The sequence below is a fragment of the Bactrocera neohumeralis genome, unplaced genomic scaffold (genome assembly GCF_024586455.1).
Source record: "Bactrocera neohumeralis isolate Rockhampton unplaced genomic scaffold, APGP_CSIRO_Bneo_wtdbg2-racon-allhic-juicebox.fasta_v2 cluster09, whole genome shotgun sequence".
NCBI lineage: Eukaryota > Metazoa > Arthropoda > Insecta > Diptera > Tephritidae > Bactrocera > Bactrocera neohumeralis.
The window spans coordinates 21104433-21121360 of NW_026089622.1; the positions used below are offsets into that span (position 1 = coordinate 21104433).

The 16928-nt window shown below is 34.5% G+C and overlaps 1 protein-coding gene and 1 pseudogene across 2 annotated transcripts in view; both read left to right on the forward strand.

Annotated features, from left to right (window-relative positions):
• The window catches only part of LOC126764074 (craniofacial development protein 2-like), a 182138-nt gene that overhangs the window by 41626 nt on the left and 123584 nt on the right, over positions 1-16928 (forward strand). The window lies entirely within an intron of this gene.
• On the forward strand, positions 5501-5693 carry LOC126764760 (small nucleolar RNA U3; annotated as a pseudogene).

Genomic DNA, 16928 nt, shown 5'->3' on the forward strand with positions numbered 1-16928 from the left:
TTGTTATTGAAATCAATAGCTAATTTAGTTATTTATTTGTTTAGCATCACAAAGAAGAAGGTTTCAAGTTTCAGCGCCATACAATGTTCAGCTACGACACAGCATTCTACAGCCAGACAACCTTCAACAGCAGGACACAGGTATATTATATACATTTCAATAAATAATGAATAAGATAAATTACGGTTAAATGATATAAATTATATAAAATATTTTTTATTTTATAGTAACTCAAGGTATTAAGGAAATCCTAAGAAACCAAAAGGTGCTGATGACAAAGAAAATGTATGTATATGTACCAATAAATTTATATATGTATTTCTTTATTTAATAAATATAAATACATATATATATATATATATTTGTACATTAGGTTATTGATAAAGGTCTTCTATTGGCTCAAAAACACACGCTGCGCGAATGTAAGGTGGTTTTAGCTAAAGTCCATCACTCCATTGGACGAATGGTAGGAGAAATAGAAAATCCCATGCAAATTGAAATAGCGTCAAGACTACCAATCTGCACACTAGACGGCGCGCTGACGAAACGGTAATTTTTTGCTCTTACTATTTTATTATTTAAGTATGTATTAGTCTTATACTTTGTTAATTAAAAATTTTATTTGGTAATTTAACTATTAACACATTTCAATTCCTTAAATTCACAGAAAATTTATCTTCAACAAATAAAAGGAGCAAATGCATCTGTAGATGAGGTAATGAGAAAAATCTTTACCGACAATGTCCTTTTTGAATTTAATTTTGATGGAAGGAAACAAAAACGGGCGCTTAACAAGCTTAAACTTGTTAATGAAGTTTTATTCGGTAATTTTATTTTCAAAAATTTAATATATTAGATAAAATTAATTTGCCATAGCATTTCTTTAAAAATATTTATTATACAATTTTTTCCTCTTTTGTGTAGATGTATTTGTAATGGAAGGACGGCCAGGTTTTGAACGGGCATTAAGGAGTGTGGTGGACCTTAGCCACAATAGGTACCGCCAAAACAAAATATCTTTAAATAAACGGTAAGTTATTTCATTTCCATAATTTTAGTAATAATTAATGTTTTATAATTCCAGGTCGGAACAACAAAAACCAAAGTAGGTGCAATTTTTAATATAGTATATATATTATATTAATATACATATATATATTATATGTACGGATGCAATGAATGCAATGATTTATCTTTTTCTTAATTTTTATTTATTTAATATATATTATACTCGTATGTACGGATGCAAAGAATGCAATAAATTAATTTTTTTTATCACTAATAAACAAATTAAAAATATATTAAATATACATTTCCATAACCATTTTAAATAAAAAATTCAATAAATTTTTAAAAATAACCTGTGTTTGTTTTATTTTATATGGAGTAGGATAAAAGGATAAGTATAACATACTACTTTACCATCATACATCACTTTTACCATCATACTTTACTAAACTACCATCCTACCATGGGTTAAAAAGAGACGAGCATATGACAAAGTGATGGTAAATTTGTATGCAAAGAAAAAGGATAGACAACTCACACGTATTCAAAGTATGCGATAGAATCTTCCCATGCCTTTGTACAAACTGATGTAAACTATTCGAATTTTTCACGCATACTATCCATAGTTATACGGCAGGTTTATGGCATTATATAACGTATAGTCTTCTTGCTGGGATACAAACATACATATGCGTACACATATGAATATGTCACCAACAATCGGCGATCCATTGTATATTTCTTTCATGCATAACCAAACCACAATTAGGACAATGCAATTGAAGTGTCAATGGTGGTCTAGGTGGTAAGCGTTTCAAAAATTATGATGAGCACGTAGGAGGTACGTAGGTTCGAATCCCAACGGAATTGATTTTTTAATTGAATATGTCACCAACCAAAAATTGAAACATTTTTCTAGAAAAACAACAACAGCATAAGCATGGCAACATTGTGTTGTTGGTAGAAAAGCCGAGCTGTGCCGAAAAAAACGAACAAATGATCACCGCTTCGCTTGCTGTCACCGCTTCGCTTGCTGCTCGAACATCTTCGCAGACAAGGTTGCGTAGATTCATATTGAGCAAGGGGTTGCGTAGATTCATATTGAGCAAGGTTGCGCAACCTGAATCTCTTCTTCTTCTTCTTAATTGGCGTAGACACCACTTACAACCTGAATCTATCGCAACCTTTTCCGAACTGGTATAAGAAGTATAACTTCAAAAATTCAATAAAAATACCGGAAGACTTTTTTGACAACCCATTATATACATATATAACTCTTAATTTATCTCGTTCAGTTTTAGGTGATACGTACAACCGTCAGCTGAACAAAACTATTTTACTTTGTAGCAACAGTTGCAAGAGCAGAAAAATGTAAAAGCTTTTATTTTTACAAAGTATATTTAGATATAGAGTGAAATCACAGACCAAAAATACAAACGAAATTGTTTTCAATTGTTCTAATTTGATCATCTCAAACAAGAGTGAAGTTCTACATTGAAATCTATATATGTATGTATGTATATAAAAATCAATGCCACTTTCTTTGTAATTTCATCACTCATAAACGGCTGAACCGATTTGGCTTATTTTTTTTTTGTTGTATTTGTTATTATTAGGAGAAGGTTCTTATGTAAGAAAAAATTACAAAAATTGCCGGAAAACCCCAAAAAACAGCCCTTTTCTTTTTCCCATACAAACGTTTTATTTTCTACATATGTATATACAAATACATATATATGTATATGATTGTTTGTTTGTTAGTAACGCTAACGCTCGAGAACGGTGGAACCAGTCTTCATGAAATCAGAAGTTGTTCGCTGTGGATCTGGAAAGGGTGAGACATAAAAAAAGATATAATTTTCATAAGGAAAAGTCGAAAAATTGGAAATTTCCAAAAAGTGACTTTTCATACAATTCTTTATTGTTTTGTTTTTCAATATTTTAATTTGTAAATTATTTGAATCGTTCAATTTCGGTCGCTTGCTTTTTTATTCCGGCTATTTAAAAGAATAATTATGGAAAATTATTCAGTGAAAACTTTATGTGTGTTTCAAACGAAGTGATCATATAAGAAATTATTTTAAAGAAAATGCCGGCACGTCCAAAATCAAACACAGGTCGACGTACTCGAAATGCTCGGGGCGTGTTGTCACAAAGAGTATCACAAAGTGCAGTGCGACGTCCACGAAATAGATTTGAAGAAGCTCATCATGCAAGAAATCCAGCAAGACCTACGCGAATACGACGTCGTGTTTTGGAAGATATGTTCCTTGCTGCATTTGATTACGACCCTTTAATCGACTATAATGTACATGGATATATTGGAATGATGGATGTTATATGCCCACATTGTGAAGCGGCTAAATTCTCGGGTGAAACAGCTGGAATGTGTTGCGCTAACGGGAAAGTAAAATTGCCGGAATTTGAACCGCCTCCTGAACCATTACCATTAATACAACTCATAAATACAAAAATTATATACATATATATATATATATATCAAATAATAAGCATTTTCTCAAAATTTGAATATTTCATTTCTTCAAAAAAAAAAAAACAATAAAAAAACCTCACTTCTATATATCTATATATGTATGTATATAAAAGAAAGTTGTTGTTAGTTACACCATTTATAACTGAAGAAGAGCTAAACCGATTTGGCTGAAAATTGGTGGGGAGGTAGCTTAGAACCAGGGTAAGGACGTAGGATACCTTTTATCTCTTTATGTAAAAATTTAAAACAACTAATAAATACTAAAATTATATTTCAAATCATAAGCATTTTTTCAAAAAAAAAAAACAATAAAAAAACATAACTTCTATATATCTATATATGTTTGTATATAAAAGAAAGTTGTTGTTAGTTACATCATTTATAACTGAAGAAGAGCTAAACCGATTTGGCTGAAAATTGGTGGGGAGGTAGCTTAGAACCAGGGTAAGGACGTAGGATACCTTTTATCTCTTTATGTAAAAATTTAAAACAACTAATAAATACTAAAATTATATTTCAAATCATAAGCATTTTTTCAAAATTTGAATATTTCATTTCTTCAAAAAAAAAAAACAATAAAAAAACATAACTTCTATATATCTATATATGTATGTATATAAAAGAAAGTTGTTGTTAGTTACACCATTTATAACTGAAGAAGAGCTAAACCGATTTGGCTGAAAATTGGTGGGGAGGTAGCTTAGAACCAGGGTAAGGACGTATGATACCTTTTATCTGTTTATGTCAAAATTTAATACAACTCATAAATACTAAAATTATATTTCAAATCATAAGCACTTGTTCAAAACTCATATTTGCAGTAATCATTTGAATATATGCCTACAATTTTATACAGATTCTTCTTCAAAAATAATACAATTTCTAAGTATGTATTTGTAATAGTAGAAACTGCAACTAAATGCACAGTTCAATGGATTATAACTGGCTCAGTAATCAGTCCTTGAGTATGTATTATACAACATGCATTCGAAAAGACTGATGTCATAACCTTTCCATCCGACTTTTTCGTCTTTCCACGCCTAAGAACCGGTTCATCATATGCAGTTCACTAGAATGACAGTTGACAGACACCGACGCAAAAATTCGGTTTTATTACGATTAAAGAGCGCTCAAATACTTCTCAGAATCAGTTATTCGTTGTTTTCATTGGATTATGAACTTCTGAGGCACCCACTTTGCACATTGCTTTCAAATCTTTAGAGCATCTTTGTCCTCGGTGCTCAATTCGCCTGTTTCCAGCTTAGAAAATATCTTTTCAACGGTGGATCTCCCTGAGCCCAAATTCAACAGTATTTTCCATCCAAAAGCAATGCTTTATTAACAACCAAAATGCTTTATGATCCATTTTTTTTTGTAAACTAACACAAGTTGCTTCACAAAAATGCTATATCGCATTAACAAATAGTTATTATCCAACTAATAGAAATCATATAGATGGTAATAGTAGTATTATCTATGTATCAGCCACAGTGAAGCGTGGACGGGTCCTCTAGTAACTATTAAAATTAAATCACAAACAATTAAACATTTCAGAAATGCAATAATAATTCTCTTCAACCATGGCTTAACAAATATTATTGAAGTTATACATCTTATACCAGTTCGGAAAAGGTTGCGATAGATTAAGGTTGCGCAACCTTGCTCAATATGAATCTAACGCTACCTTGCTCAATATGAATCTAACGCAACCTTGTCTGCGAAGATGTTCGAGCAGCAAGTGAAGCGGTGACAATCGGCGATCGTGTGTTCGTTTCTTTCGGCACAGCTCGGCTTTTCTACCAACAACACAATGCTGCCATGCTTATGCTGTATGTTGTTTTTGTAGAACAATGTTTCAATTTTTGGTTGGTGACATATTCACATGTGTGCGCATATGTATGTTTGTATGCTTGTGCATTATTGAAGTTATGCTTCTTTTTCTTTCGTTTGTCTTTCATTTCTGCGAATTCTCAACTATTTTATGTGACCTTTTGTTGAAATACCCTGCGTTGGTCCTTGAAAAATTCATTTACATTTTTTGGAAATAGACCCGCGATGACGAAGTATTTTCGTTTTATCTGACAGCGTGAGGTTTAAGAAGTTCATTTCTAATTTTGTCTTGTGGCATATTAGAAATGATGTTTCTTCGAAAATCGTTCGCTTACAACGGATAAAACGAGTTCTGAGTGGTGATTTTAATGAATAAATTCCTTTTGGTTGAAATGCTCTTCGTTGGCCGTTGAAAAGTTAATACCATACTTCACAGAATCATTCATTCCTTTCATTTCTTCAAAGAAATTAATGACCTTTAGAAATATGCATATTTGCATTATTTCGTTATTATATCCATATTCGTAGCAATAGAATTTCTATGGCATAAGTAAAGTAATGGCCGCCGATTGTCACCCCTTGCCGCTGTAGCAGCTTCGCCTACAAACATGCGTAAATATGTATGTACGTATACGTATGATCGTGAATACATCTCGACGCAGATTTTTGCGAGAAGCACCAGAAAGTTGTGCGTAAAAAAGATTCAACGTCTGCTGTTTCATCAATCTCTGCGGGAGCATCTACATATAACTACTGATGAATCAACGATCGTCAATTCACCGATAACTGCTGGGCTTTCAACGCGGGCAGTGCAGCCCGTGTTTCAAGAGCAGGGAAGGCAGAACAATATTATCGTGAATACCGAGCACGAAAGAAAGCAGAGCGGGAAAAGGAGAAATTGGAAATGATAGCTGGCAGTCAAACAAAGAGAAAAACAGCTGCGGAATATCAGAGAGCGCATAAAAAAGATTCAACGTTTGCTGTTCCATCAGTCTCTGCGGGAGCATTTATAACTATTGATGAATCAACTGTCGTCAATTCACCGATAACTGCTGGGCCTTCAACGCGTGTTGATGGATTACAAAAGAGAGATGATTACGCTGCATACTCTCTTCCGCAACGAAGAGACAGAACTACTTTTCTAGTCAAAGTTCCTTCATTTAGACTTTGCTTTATTCTTCATTTTATGTGCATAATAAATTTATAAAATGTGAATTTAAGTTTTCTAGTTTTCTTTCATACAAAATGATATGCATTTCTTGGAATATCACTAAGAAGTATAACTTCATTCGCTTGTAGGAGCTCCACGCACCTTTTTTTTAGTTTATCTAGATAGCATAATTGTTTTCTCCACATCTTTCGCCGACCAATTAAATTCATAACAGCACGTTTAAAAAAAATATCTGAGGCAAATTAAAAATTACAATTAAGCAAATTCGCAAGTCAAAGCCGTAGTCCCATACCCATTTCCGAAATAAGTGGAAGAGGTCAGATCATCCTTGCTTAAGCCTTTTACTATCGTAAATTGATTCCAAATTACATAACAAAACCCATGAGCAATTTTTTTATTTAGAAGTATTCGTGAAGAAGTAAAAACAAATTTGTTTTAACTACAGACGATAGTTATGTAGTTCCGGGAAATGTTGTTTTCAAAACGGCCATTCTATATCTAATATTTATCTTGTATTATTATATTTTGATCAATAAATTGATTTAAAAAACAAGTAAGGAAGGGCTAAGTTCGGGTGTCACCGAACATTTTATACTCTCGCATGATAAAGTGATAATCGAGATTTCATTATACGTCATTTACATATTTTTCAAATACCGTAGTTGTGTAAAGTTTTATTCCGCTATCATCATTGGTTCCTAATGTATATACTCGTATTATACAGAAAAGGCATCAGATGGAATTCAAAATAGCGTTATATTGGAAGAAGGCGTGGTTGTGAACCGATTTCTCCCATATTTCGTACATGTCATCATGGTGTTAAGAAAATATTATATACCGAATTTCATTGAAATCGGTTTAGTAGTTCCTGAGATATGGTTTTTGCTCCATAAGTGGGCGAGGCCACGCCCATTTTCAATTTTTAAAAAAAGCCTGGGTGCAGCTTCCTTCTGCAATTTCTTCCGTAAAATTTAGTGTTTCTGACGTTTTTTGTTAGTCGGTTAACGCACTTTTAGTGATTTTCAACATAACCTTTGTATGGGAGGTGGGCGTGGTTATTATCCGATTTCTTCCATTTTTGAACTGCATATGGAAAGAAAACGACTCTGTAGAGTTTGGTTGACATAGCTGTAGTAGTTTCCGAGATATGTACAAAAAACTTAGTAGGGGCGGGGCCACGCCCACTTTTCCAAAAAAATTACGTCCAAATATGCCCCTCCCTAATGCGATCCTTTGTGCCAAATTTCACTTTAATATCTTTATTTGTGGCTTAGTTATGACACTTTATAGGTTTTCGGTTTCCGCCATTTTGTGGGCGTGGCAGTGTGCCGATTTTGCCCATCGTCGAACTTAACCTTCTTATGGAGCCAAGGAATACGTGTACCAAGTTCATCATGATATCTCAATTTTTACTCAAGTTACAGCTTGCACGGACGGACGAACGGACCGGATCTCGACTCTATTCGTCACCCTGATCACTTTGGTACATATAACCCTATATCTGACTCTTTTAGTTTTAGGACTTACAAACAACCGTTATGTGAACAGAACTATAATACTCTCCTTAGCAACATTGTTGCGAGAGTATAACAAAAAATATTCATTAAATCAAATAAAGATAAAGTAGAACAGTCTGACCGGTTTTACCACAATCCCATACGATGAATCGAGAAACAAAACGGCTCAAAAATATTTATTTGACTATTTTATTTACAGAAATAGCATCATCTACATCATTAGCAAGGACGATTTTTTAAGCTGGATATAAATAAATTATAAATACCACTTACACTAAGCATGTTAACTCGTATCCACATTATATTAAAACATGTTAATACATTTCGAATCTACAGATATTATACCTCATTCACATGAAAAATTTTTACACCTAGGTATCCGAAAAGTGACAAAATTATTAAATTACAAGTAAGGAGGATGGAGTCATGTGAAGAAGTTCACGCAAGTGAAGAAAGTTCTCTTATCGCCATTCACTTGGGAGTGACCAGAAACGATTCTCTTACATAAGGCTCAAGCAGGTTTCGACTTCCGGTCTTACACCAAGTATCCTCTGGGTAGCCTAAGAACATCCGTTTGAAGGCGAGCTAAAGTGAGAAAGCGAAACATCCCCTCCACAGGGTTGTGCGCTGGGTTTGGGACCCGCCATGTAAAAAACGCCCCCCACGAAAAATTACGAACTTCCTCGAATGAGCGACCCCCTTTTGATGACGACCATGGCAAACGAAATAAGAATTACGATTTGAGGACATGCACCTGGAATATCTGGTCCCTTCATTGGGAAGGAGCCGCTGCCCAGCTGGTTTATATCCTTGTTAGAGTGAAGGTGACGGGTAGGTCTTTATGGCGTTTACTATAGTGGCCATATAAAAGAGCGTAAGTTTGGTGTGGGATTCGTGGTGGGCTGATCGACTTCGCCGGGACCGAAATATGGTTATGTGTAGCACTAGATTCCAGCATAAGAAAATACATCAAGCTATCTTACTGTCTACGGATCGAAAAGCTACATGTTGTTATAGACGGAAGTCACGTCTCCAGTTTTTAGATGTGCGTTCGCTCCGAGGTCCTAACATCCACTCGGACCACTATCTTGTTGCAGCCACGATTCGCAGCCGCCTTTGCACAGCAAGAAACGCACGTTAACAAACACAAGGAAAGTTGGACGTCAAGAAGCAACAATCAAACTCCTTACGGAGAGCTGCAACCTAACCATGGTTTTCGGAAAATGCAAAAGACCAGCTGGGATGACGAGGAGTGCCGTGTCGCAGCAGAGAGAAAGCAGACTGCTTACCTCGCAACGTTACGATCAACCACAACATGTGCGGGATGGGATAGATACCGGGAGTTGAAGAGAAAAGCGAGACGCATTTGCAGACGGAAAATGAAACAAGCCGAAAAGCGTAAGTATGAGGAGCTTGACAAGCTGGCCGACAGGGGAAGGTATTGCTCGAAAATTCTAGGAAAAGATGCGGCAGCTAACAGAAGGTATCAAGACCGGAGCTTACTCTTGTAGAACCCCCAAAAGTGATCTAGCGACCGATGCACAAAGCTTACTAAAATTATGAAGCGAACACTTTTCTAGCCTGCTGAATGGTTGAAAGTACAACACCAGCAGAAGGCGAACCAAAACGTTCCATTGCCCGACCATGAAGAAGTTCTTTGTAAAAAAAAATCGGACGAAAGCATGCCCAACGTTCGGAATTTAAGTGTGCTATGCCTAATCCATGAAAAAGGAGACCCCACAATCTGCGCCAACTACCGTGGGATAAGCCTCCTCAAGATCGGGTATAAGATTCTATCGAGCGTATTGTATAAAAGATTAAAGCCCACCGTCAATAAACTGATTGGACCTTATCAGTGTGGCTTTAGACCTGGCAAATCAACAACGGACCAGATAATCACCATGCGCCAAATCTTGGAAAAGACCCGTGAAAGAAGAATCGACACACACCGCCTCTTCGTCGATTTCAAAGCTACTTTCGACAGCACGAAAATGAGCTGCTTTTATGCCGCGATGTCTGAATTTGGTATCCCCGCAAAACTAATACGGCTGTGTAAGCTGACGTTGAGCAACAACGTTTCAGACAAAGCGACTCTCTATCGTCCGACTTCCTCAACCTGCTGTTGGAGAAAATAATTCGAGCTGCAGAACTTAATCGAGCAGGTACAATCTTCTATAAGAGTATACAGCTGCTTGCGTACACCCGCGCCGTTAGTTCTGCTTTCTCCAGACTGGACAAAGAAGCGAAACAAATGGGTCTAGTGGTAAACGAGGGCAAGGCGAAATATCTCCTGTTATCAAACAAACAGTCGTCGCACTCACGACTTTGCTCTCACGTCATTGTTCGTCTATTTAGGAACCAATATAAACACCACCAACAATATCAGCCTGGAAATCCAACGCAGGATAACTCTTGCTAACAGGTGCTACTTGGGGAACAAAACTCTATAAGTCACTCATTATTCCTGTCCTGCTATATGGGATGGACGATGACAACAACTTGTGAGTCGACGTTGCAAGTTTTCGAGAGAAAGGTTCTGCGAAAGGTTTATGGTCCTTTGCGTGGAATTTAAAATTATGCTATATGGGTAGTAGGCGTGGTTGTTGTCCGATTTCGTGCATTTTCACAATGTGACATAAGAATGTAAGGAGAATGCCAAGTGCTAAATTTCATCAGAATCGATTTATCAGGTCTCGGGAAAGGGGATTGCACTAAAAAGAGGGCAGTGCCATGCCCACACCAGCTTTCACAAAGCTCTCCCACAACATCTCTTTTGTAAAATTTAGTGGTTCTGGTGTATATAGTTATTGATTTATCACGCTTTTAGTAGTTTTTAACAGTACCGTTATATAAGGAGTGAGCAAGGTTATCCTCCGATTTCACAATGTCGGTAAAAGTGCTTATAAAATTTCCACTCTGCAGGTTTGGGTATTATAAGTAGCTTAAGTTGTTTAGGAGATATGTACATAAAACTTATTAGAGCCACGTCCACTTTTTCAAAAATTTTTGGCTACAGGTTCCCCTTGTTTCTGCGAGCCCATGTTATTACAGCCTTATATTATCTTAATTTAGTGTTTCGTTATGGCACTTTATATGTTTTCGGATAATGGCAATTTGTGGGCGTATTACGAACATCTACGAACTCAAAATTTTGCTTGTACTAAGGAACTCACATACTAACCTCCATTGAGATATCTCAATTTTTACTCAAGTTGCAACTTGCACGGACGGATGGACAGACAGATAGACAGTTATCCGCATTTCAACTTTTCGTCACCCTGATCATTTACATACATACAACCATATATCTATTTCGTTTAGTTTTAGGTGATACATACAATCGTTAGCTGAACAAAACTATAATACTATGTAGCAACTGGTTGCACGAGTATAAAAACAAATAAGGAAGGGCTAAGAGTGATACCCAACATTTTATACTCTTGCTCTTGCAAGTTGCAAGAATTAAAGCCCGTGAAATACCTTAAGGTACAAAACGTCAACCAGAGGATCAAAATCCAACCATTTATACATATAAGTACATATAACCCATACCCACCATGTTTGACATAAGATTTGTTAAAAAAAAAACGAAAATCATTACACATATGTATGTCATATATGTATGTATGTAAGTAGGAGGTATCATCGACCGGATTTTATGAGTTTTTGCCAATACTACATACCTACTTTATATTGCCCAATTTGATCTCTTTTATCAAAAAGATAAGATAAAAAGAGATACACTATTAGGAGTAAAACACCTACTCACATGTTCATTGACAGAACTCACATATTGGCCGATTTTTCTGAATTTTAATTTTATAAATTATAACCTCATACAGTGTCCGATATTTTCGGTCAAGGGTCAACTATACGTACTCAGGTCAAGATATTCGGTACCTAGAGGCCTTAACAGTTTTGGTGGGATTTGGACAATTTTTTTTATTGCTTTATGATTTGAGTACTATATCGGAAGTAGGCGGTGTAGTCTGATTTCGTCCATTTATGCACTGTGACATGGAAATATGAGAAGATTGCCACGAACCTAATTTAATCGAAATCAGTATAACAGGTGCCGAAATGTATGATTTCTCCTAAAAGTGGGCGGCACCAAACTCCTCGTCCAATTATTACCCCGGTCCCCATAAAGTCCTGTCATAAGTTTGTCTCTGGTGAATTTAGTCACTGATTTATTGCACTTTTAGTAATTTTTAGCAATACCGTTTAATGAGGGGTGGACGGGTTTATCTCCTAATTTCATTCATTTTTACAAGGGTTGGTGGAGCTAAGGGCGCTAGCGGTTATTGTAGTTAAAGAAATTTAGGAGATACGTACATTAAGAGCCACGCCCTCTTTTTTAAAAATGTTTAGCCGACAGGTACCCATTGCCACTGCGATATCTTGTACCAAATTACAGTTCTATATCTTAATTTAGTTCCTAGTTGTAGCCTTTTAGATATAAGGTTGTGAAACAATTGTTATGATTCTTACCCCAAATGTATTAACAACTTATATCTCTTAGTCTGCAGTAAAGAAAATACAAAGAAATATAAATTATAAAACACTTTTATAATTCTATATGGCCTCACATTCTACTATATGTACGAAATAATTGATAATAATTTAAGAAATAACTAATCTCATTAATAGAGCTATTGATTATATTGCTCTTTCATTTCAGGTTTTTTATGCGGGACAGATATCGAAAGCTTAATGGTGGATGTGCAGCGCGTTTAGAGAGCGCAACGGGGACAAAAAATTCAATATCTTCGAAATGACATAAATAAAGAAAAAATTTATTGCAGATTATTAAAGGTGATCGTGTTCCGCATTGGGTCACATATGTAGCTTGCAACTTTTTGAAGAAGGTATACAAATTTTCAATTGTTTAACAAAAATGTATTTAAAATATTATTTTTTAAACAAATTGATCGTGAAAAAATATTTACATATGACATCTTTATTTGATATATAAAAATCGATTTATCTGCAGTCTATGAGAAAATAATATAACAATTTTATCGTGCTCTAAAATTCAACCCTCTATAATATTAACAAAAAATAAATTTTGAGGAAACAGTTATATTACGAGGTATGCGACAAGTCACCTAATGATGTGCTAATTTTCTAAATCGGTGTTTCATCGAAATTTTCGGGGTCCACTTGACGTGGTTTGTTATAAATATATTCAGATAACTATAAAATTACTAATCGAAATAATACTATTATAAAACTGAGTTTAAGAAAGAAACGAAGTTTAATAAAGTCTCAATTTTATAACAAAAATCGGAGAAATAAATAGTGGTGGTGTCACTAATATGTATAACTAAAGGAAATAATTCTACCAGCACTACAATTATACAACCATGTCAAAAACTACCGTTCGGAACATTATTTAACTCACCATTATACACATCAAGCGATATACATATACACAACGAAACAAAAGAGGCAGCAAGTGTTTTTTACAAATTCATTAGGGGGATTATCTTGCTCTTGCAAGATTGCATGATAACGCAAAATGCAAAAATCGTATGCCGAAATATGGAAGGCTAAGAGAGCCTTGCAGAATCAAGTGATATATGAATAATTTGAATGCATTCGTTTGGGTATAGCTCCTAATTCGGGTTTTCATTTAAATAAATGTTTAAACTTTCTTTGTCACAAATATATATTATCTGATCAAATAGGTCTATTCGTAAATTAGCAGCAAAAATATATTTTAACGAGAACTTAGTCCAAAGTTTTTTGGAAAAAGAAGAGAAGAAGGAGAAAAAGTTAGTACTTATCTTAAGATAGAACCTTGCTAACTTAGGAATAAGTTCACAAGACCAATTTAAAACGCAGACGACACTTAAGCAGATTTGCAGAATCATTTAGTAATGATATTTTAATTCGAACAATTGAAAATCTGCTTAACAAGAGGGGAATGTTCAGAAGAAACCTGTAAAAACCCATTCGTTACCATAAAAACTAAAGAAGGGCGGTTATGTTGGATTAAAAATAAACAAACCAAGTGAAAACCTGTAATATTTACTGACGAGCTACCTTTTACCCTTATTGGATCTGATGGTTATCAAGCAGTTCGTCGCAGACGTGATGAACGACTCACAGAATTATATTATTCCTACTGTGAAACATTCCTTCTATATAATGGTATGGTGCCCTTGACCAAAAATGATCCAAGCTCTATTTTAATACTTTTGCACAGAGTACAATACTTTTGTTCACCTAACGATTGTATGTATCACCTAAAACTTTGCGAGTATTAGATAATAACATATACATATATAAATGATCATGATACCGAAAAAAGTTGATATCTGGATGACTGTCTGTCTGTCCGTCCGTCCGCGCAAGCTGCAACATGACTAAGAATTTGGATATTTTGATGAAACTTGGTATGCGATTTTCATACGAGTTCGTAGATGGGCGTAATCGAACCACCGCAACGCCCACAAAGCGCCATTAACCGAAAACTTATAATGTACCGTCACTAAGGACCAAAATAAAATATAAAACTGTACTTGGCATTGGGATCGCTGTAGCAAATGGCATCTGTGTGCAAAATATTTTAAAAAGTGCTTGGCCCCTAAAAAGTTTAATGTATATTAAGGTGGTTCAAAAATAGTTTTAATTTTTTTTTTCTTAGTTACCATGAAAATCTCATCCGACATGACAAGAAACAAGTTCTGGTAAGACCTCTTAATATTAATATTAAGAGGTGCCTCATCGATATCTTCGATTTCCCATATAAATAACACAGGAAATTTTGTTTTTTTTGTTTGGATTTTTTATGTACACAAACAAATAATTGGTAAGCAAGTATCAACACTTATTCTTTTAGGAAATTTACCGATCTACAAAAAAGGTCTAGAAAATTTTTTGGCTGAGTCAACTCATTCAAAGTTATTCGTAGCTAAAGTCCAACAGCAAATTATCAAAAATGATTTCCACACTTTTTTATCTTATATTACAAATTAATGGCTAATAAACGTAACAAATCATTTTTTTCGTAAGACTTATCGAGTGTTTAGCGATGTAACCATAGAATTTTCACAAAATATAGATAATCTATATAAATAAAAATGAATTGTTGTTCGTTAGTCTGATTAAAACTCGAGAACGGCTGGGCAGATTGAGCTGACTTTGGTTTTAAAATGTTTGTCGTAGTCCAGGGTAGGTCTAAACGGTGAGCAAATAAGGAAAAATTACGAGTAAGATAGAGTAAAACGACAATTCCATTTTCCCATATAAAAGTTGACCACTTACTTGCTGTCAAACATTTGACGGTATTTGTACTCTCAGTTCCACTCGCATTGAAGAACACATTAAAACAAAACTTTTGAATCGACAACATAATATCAACTTTGCTCATGACATCGTGTATTTAAATTTCAATTTCAAATTTCAAAATATATAAATATAATTAATGTGTTGACATGTTTGATGGTGCCAACCTTACAGTGTTACCAACTCTCAAAAATACTTTTATTATAGTAACGGGGCATCTCTGCCTGTGCAGACTCCACATTGCTCATTGCTTACTAGATATAGAATACTACATAGTTTGCCATATATCGTAAGCTAGAAGCTGTCTCTTCAGCAGTTTAACAGCGCAGTTTTCATTTATATGAAAATTTCGAAGAGGTAACATATTCCATTTCCACATATGCCGACGGCATTTTAATTTCGGTAATATGAAAATTAGAAGAGCGAGTTAAGACGGTTGTGTTATATTATAAAAATAAAGTACATTTTTAAAATAACATTTAATATTTAGTATAATATTGTTAATTTATAGAAATATTACGCAAATTGAGTTTGGAAGTCTTAAATTTAATAAACTTGTACAAGCATAAATCAAAATATCATTTCTCATTTTAAATTTATTATTTTAATTGGTATATAAAAGTTATGCCACAATTATTAATTAGTAGTCCAAAAATATAAATTCTTATTTTTCCCAGAAATACATTTGTAAAAAAAGGATCTTCATCCTTTGTTATTATCTTATTTTTTCCAAAAATACATTTGTAAACAAAAGGATATTTATCCTTTTTTATGTTCCACACAAAAGATTTAAGGAGTTCAAGACCTCAAAACGTGCCCTACATCAGCTACCTACCCGACGACATTTCGCAAATGTTAAAATAAATTTTTCAAGAGCTCAAAGCATACGCTACATCATCTCGAACCTACCTACCCTACGCTTTTGCGCAAATGATTATTTCATGATAGCAAATGCCCACATACAGATTTGGCAATGGCAATAACAATAAGTATTCTATAAATTCTATCCTGTCGAGATGCCCTGTAATAAGTGTATCCGAACGTTCCATTGTTTTGTCATCTCATGTAAAAAGCACGTGTATCCGAACGTTACATTGTTTTGTCCATAAATTTAGAGACTTTTTGCTGCGCTCCTACTTTAACATCCTTGGTTTTGTCATCTCATGTTAAAAAAAAAGAAACATTTAATTGGAGAAATAAGAAAGTAATAAGTGTATCTGAACGTTCCATTGTTTTGTCATCTCATGTAAAAAGCACGTGTATCCGAACGTTACATTGTTTTGTACATACATTTAGAGACTTTTTGCTGCGCTCCTACTTTAACATACTTGGTTTTGTCATCTCTTGTTAAAAAAAAAGAAACATTTAATTGGAGAAATAAGAAAGTAATAAGTAAGTAATAAGTGTATCCGAACGTTCCATTGTTTTGTCATCTCATGGAAAAAGCACGTGAGTTATGTGTACACTATCATCCCAACCAGACACCACACAACAAAATACTATAAATTGGACAAAATAAAAGATTAAAGAAAAACAAGTAAACATTACAAAAAATATAAGATAACAAGTAGAGATAAAGAACATAATGCAAATGTATACAAACATGTTTTGGTCC